The sequence below is a fragment of the Salvelinus sp. IW2-2015 genome, unplaced genomic scaffold, assembly GCF_002910315.2.
Source record: "Salvelinus sp. IW2-2015 unplaced genomic scaffold, ASM291031v2 Un_scaffold1374, whole genome shotgun sequence".
NCBI lineage: Eukaryota > Metazoa > Chordata > Actinopteri > Salmoniformes > Salmonidae > Salvelinus > Salvelinus sp. IW2-2015.
Window position 1 is genome coordinate 228711 of NW_019942865.1, and position 6031 is coordinate 234741.

Here is a 6031-nt window from a genome sequence, read left to right on the forward strand (position 1 = left end):
TCGCGCAGCAAAGAGCACATCATTGATGTATACAGAGAAAAGAGTCGGCCGAGAATTGAACCCTGTGGTACCCCCATAGAGACTGCCAGAGGACCGGACAGCATGCCCTCCGATTTGACACACTGAACTCTGTCTGCAAAGTAGTTGTGTGAACCAGGCAAGGCAGTCATTAGAAAAACCGAGGCTACTGAGTCTGCCGATAAGAATAGTGTGATTGACAGAGTCGAAAGCCTTGGCCAGGTCGATGAAGACGGCTGCACAGTAATGTCTTTTATCGATGGCGGTTATGATATCGTTTAGTACCTTGAGCGTGGCTGAGGTGCACCCGTGCCGGCTCGGAAACCGGATTGCACAGCGGAGAAGGTACGGTGGGATTCGAGATGGTCAGTGATCTGTTTGTTGACTTGGCTTTCGAAGACCTTAGATAGGCAGGGCAGGATGGATATAGGTCTGTAACAGTTTGGGTCCAGAGTGTCTCCCCCTTTGAAGAGGGGGATGACGCGGCAGCTTTCCAATCCTTGGGGATCTCAGATGATACGAAGGAGAGGGTTGAACAGGCTGGTAATAGGGGGTGCGACAATGGCGGCGGACAGTTTCAGAATAGGGGTCCAGATTGTCAAGCCCAGCTGATTTGTATGGGTCCAGGTTTTCCGAGCTCTTTCAGAACATCTGCTATCTGGATATGGGTAAAGGAGAAGCTGGGGAGGCCTTGGGCGAGTAGCAGCGGGGGGGGCGGGGCTGTTGGCCAAGGTTGGAGTCGCCAGGAGGAAGGCATGGCCAGCCATTGAGAAATGTTTGTTGAAGTTTTCGATTATCACGACTTATCAGTGGTGACCGTGTTACCTAGCCTAGTGCAGTGGGCAGCTGGGAGGAGGTGCTCTTGTTTTCCATGGACTTTACAGTATTTACTTTTTGGAGTTAGAGCTACAGGATGCACATTTCTGCTTGAAAAAGCTGGCCTTTGCTTTCCTGACTGACTGCGTGTATTTGGTTCCTGACTTCCCTGAACAGTTGCATATCGCGGGGGCCTCGATGCTATTGCAGTTCGCCACAGATGTTTTTGTGGTGCTGGTCGAGGGCAGTCAGGTCTGGAGTGAACAAGGGCTATATCTGTTTTCTTGGTTCTGCATTTTTTGAAACGGAGCATGCTTGTCTAATATGGTGAGGAAGTAACTTTTAAAGAATGACCAGGCATCCTCAACTGACGGATGAGGTCAATATCCTTCCAGGGTACCCGGGCCAGGTCGATTAGAAAGGCTGCTCGCAGAAGTGTTTTAGGGAGCGTTTGACAGTGATGAGGGGTGGTCGTTTGACCGCGGACCCGTGGCGGATACAGGCAATGAGGCAGTGATCGCTGAGATCTTGATTGAAGACAGCAGAGGTGTATTTGGAGGGCAGGTTGGTCAGGATAATGTCTATTAGGGTGCCATGTTTACGGATTTAGGGTTGTACCTGGTGGGTTCCTTGATGATTTGTGTGAGATTGAGGGCATCAAAGCTTGGATTGTAGGACTGCCGGGGTGTTAAGCATATCCCAGTTTAGGTCACCTAACAGAACAAACTCTGAAAGCTAGATGGGGAGCGATCAATTCACAGATGGTGTCCAGGCACAGCTGGGAGCTGAGGGGGTCGGTAGCAGGCGGCAACAGTGAGAGACTTATTTCTGGAGAGATTAATTTTTAAAATTAGAAGTTCGAACTGTTTGGGCAAGACCTGGAAAGTATGACAGAACTTTGCAGGCTATCTCTGCAGTAGATTGCATCCTCCCCCTTTGGCAGTTCTATCTTGACGGAAAGTGTTATAGTTGGGTATGGAAATCCCAGAATTTTTTGGTGGCCTTTCTAAGCCAGGATTCGACACGGCGCAAAGGACATCAGGGTTGGCAGAGTGTGCTAAAGCGGGTGAGTAAGGCAAACTTGGGAGAGGGCTTCTGATGTTGACATGCATGAGGCCAAGGCTTTTTCGATCACAGAAGTCAACAAATGAGGGTGACTGGGGACATGCCAGGGCCTGGGTTTACCTCCACATCACGAGGAACAGAGGAGTAGTAGGATGAGGGTGCGGCTAAAGGCTATCAAAACTGGCGCCTAGAGCGTTGGGGACAAAGAATAAAGGAGCAGATTTATGGCGTGTAGAATAGATTCTGGCATAATGTGGCAGACAGGGGTATGGTGGGGCACGGGTACAGCGGAGGCAAGCCCAGGCACTGGGTGATGATAAGAGAGGTTGTATCTCTGGACATGCTGGTCTCAATGGGTGAGGTCACCGCATGTGTGGGGGTGGGACAAAGGAGGTATCAGAGGTACGGATAGTGGAACTACGGGGTCCATTGCAAACCAAACAATGATAATGAATAACTAGCCTGAACAACAGTATGCAAGGCATATTGATATTTGAGAGAGACATACAATAAGGCATAAAGTGATTGGCAGGTCTTGATTGGGAGAGCTAGCTAAAACAACAGGTAAGATAACAGCAGCAATAACAGGGTGCTAGTCTAACACAGCAACAACAGGTAAAAATGGCGACGACTAGGCAGAGAGGGTCGGATTAACTACACACAGATCCTGAGTTAAAGCACAGAGCCGACAGATAAAACACAAATAAACAGAATGGAGTACCGTGAATTAATGGACAGTCAATCAGGCATCAGCTATGTAGCAAGTGATCATAGTGTCCAGGGGGCAGCCGTAGATGGAGCAGGGAGGCCTCCACTAAGCTAGCACGCGCGTTTAAAGTTAGTAGCCCGGGGGGTGGTCTGCTCAGACGGAGGGGGTCTGCTCAGACGGAGGCCGGTTGAGGGCACAGCGGGTGGGGTATACGTCTGCAGACCAGACGTGGTCGTGTCGACAGAGAATCCAAGCCGGATGGCGATGGCGAAAGAGAGGTTGTGAATGTAGAATTGTTTGCTAAACTGGTGCTAGCTTCGTGGCAGTGGCGCTAGCTGCGCTAGCTGCGCTAGCTGCGCTAGCTGCAAGCTAGCTGTGAGGATCAGAAGTAGTGGCTCAGGATTACGGCAGAATCCGGCGTGTTGTTGTCGAGAGACAGTCCGATGCTGGTAAATTGGTGAGTAATATCCAGGCTAATAACAGGCTGGTGTCTGTGCAGAAGGTGGCTAAATTAGCTTGTAGCTGATTTAGACCAGTTGTGATGGATTGGCAGGGGCTCTGTGTCGGCAAAAAAAGGTCCAGGCAATTGGCAAAATATGTATTGTAGCACAAGAATAGCCGGAGGACCTCTTCGGCTAGCCGGGAGATTGGCCTAGCCGAGGCTAGCTCAAGGCTAACTGTTGCTTGCTTCGGGACAGAGACGTTAGCCAGGAGTAGCCACTCAGATTGCAGCTAGCTATCTGATCCGGTGTAAAGGTCCAGAGCTTGCGGTAGTAATCTGGAGATTTGGTAGAGAAAAAGCAGTCCGATATTCTCTGGTTGATATCGCGCTGTGCAGACTGGCATGTATTGACCAAGCTGAGGCTGGCTGGTGTCCGAGTTACGGTAAAGACCACTAGCAGTGACTAACTGATAACTAGCTAGTAGTTAGTTAGCTGGCTAGCTTCTGATGGGGTTCCGGTTCTAAAGTATAAAAAAATAGCAGATCCGTACCACATTGGGTGTTGGGGGTTGCAGGAGAGTATATTCAGTCCGTAGATGGAAGTGAGATTAAAATAAAAACTGAAAAAACGAGGAAAACGATTATTTACACGGGACAAGACAAAAACACACGTCCGACTGCTACGCCATCTTGGATCCATCTTCGGTGTTCTCGGCTTGCAAGCCTCCCTCTTTTTCCTCCAAACATAACGATGGTCATTATGGCCAAACAGTTCTGGTCTTGTTTATCAGACCGGAGGACATTTCTCCAAAAAGTATGATCTTTGTCCCCATGTGCAGTTGCAAACCGTGAGTCTGGCTTTTTTATGGCGGTTTTGGAGCAGTGGCTTCTTCCTAGCTGAGCGGCCTTCAGGTTATGTCGATATAGGACTCGTTTTACTGTGGATATAGATACGTTTGTGCCTGTTTCCTCCAGCTCTTCAAAAGGTCCTTTGCTGTTGTTATGGGATTGATTTGCATTATTCGCACCAAAGTATGTTCATCTCTAGGAGACAGAACGGTCTCCTTCCTGAAAGGTATGACGGCTGCGTGGTCCCATGGTGTTTATACTTGCATACTATTGTTTGTACAGATGAACTTGGGACCTCAGGTGTTTGGCAATTGCTCCCAAGGATGAACCAGACTTGTGGAGGTCTACAATGTTTTTCTGAGGTCTTGGCTGATTTCTTTTGATTTTCCATGATGTCAAGCAAAGAGGCACTGAGTTTGAAGGTAGGCCTTGAAATTCATCCACAGGTACACCTCCAATTGATTCAAATGATGTCAATTAGCTGATCAGAAGCTTATAAGCCATGACATTTTCTGGAATTTCCCAAGCTGTTTAAATGCACAGTCAACGTAGTGTATGTAACTTCTGACCCACTGGAATTGTGATACAGTGAATTATAAGCGAAATAATCTGTCTGTAAACAATTGTTGTAAAAATGACTTGTGTCATGCACAAAGTAGACTTGCCCAAACTACAGTTTGTTAACAAGAAATTTGTGGAGTGGTTGAAAAACGAGTTTTAATGACTCCAACCTATGTGTATGTAAACTTCCAACTTCAACWGTAYATAACACAAAACATAAAATACATAGCATTATATATCATATACAGTAATGTATTCCCCCTTCATTTTAATTAACACAGTGTGTTTGTGTTCTCTCTGTCCAGCTCCAGTGACTCTGGACCCCAACACTGCCCACCCACATCTCATCSTGTCTGATGATCTGACAAGTGTGAGATACAGTGATGAGAAACAGCAGCTTCCWGACAACCCAGAGAGRTTTGATGAGGAAGAAACTGTCCTGGGTTYTGAGGGTTTTAACTCAGGAACACACAKCTGGGWCATTGATGTTGGGGAGAATATATACTGGTACCTGGGTGTGATCACAGAGTCTGTCCAGAGGAAGGGAGACAGTGGATATTGGGATGGATCCTGGGGTGTGTTGTTTGGTGGTGGTGATTATAAAACACATGTACCAAAGCAGCCACTCACTCCCCTCACAGTGAGACAGAACCCCCAGAGGATCAGAGTGCAGCTAGACTGGGAAGGAGGAAAGCTGTCATTCTCTGACCCTGTCAATAACACACATCTACACACATTCACACACACTTTCACTGAAAGAGTCTTTCCATTCATCTGCACTGGCTTTTGTCCCCTCCCTCTGAGAGTGTTACCAGGTAAGGTGACTGTTTCAGTGGATACTGTCTCTGTCTGAATCAGGGACTAACATGATGTAAATGAGTCAGTAACACCCATTGATGTCCTTCATTACGATTCTCACAGAGGGAGGACACACTGTGATGTAGTAGAGGGGACCTTCGTCCATTAACTCAGGAGCACACAGCTGGGACATTGATGTTGGGGAGCCTGGGTGTGACCGCAGAGTCTGTCCGGACCTTCCTCCATTAAGAACACTCTTGCTGAAACACTTTCACCTGTCAGAAAAGGTTCACCATTATCAAATCAAATCAAATCAAGTTTATTTTATATAGCCCTTCGTACATCAGATAATATCTCGAAGTGCTGTACAGAAACCCAGCCTAAAACCGCAAACAGCAAGCAATGCAGGTGTAGAAGCACGGCGGCTAGGAAAAACTCCCTAGAAAGGCCAAAACCTAGGAAGAAACCTAGAGAGGAACCAGGCTATGAGGGGTGGCCAGTCCACTTCTGGCTGTGCCGGGTGGAGATGCATAGTTTATGTGTCGGGGGCTAGGGTCAGTTTGTTATATCTGGAGTTCGCCTGTCTTATTCGGTGTCCTGTGTGAATTTAAGTATGCTCTCTCTAATCTCTCCTCTCTCTTCTTTCTCTCTCTCGGAGGACCTGAGCCCTAGGACCATGCGTCAGGACTACCGGCATGATGACTCCTTGCTGTCCCCAGTCCACCTGGCCTTGCTGCTGTTCCAGTTTCAACTGTTCTGCCTGCGCTCATTGG

General features: G+C 47.9%; 1 pseudogene; it reads left to right on the forward strand.

Moving 5' to 3' along the window:
• The window catches only part of LOC112070591 (nuclear factor 7, brain-like), a 9701-nt pseudogene extending 3923 nt beyond the window's left edge, over positions 1 to 5778 (forward strand).
• Positions 5779 to 6031: the final 253 nt, after the last annotated feature.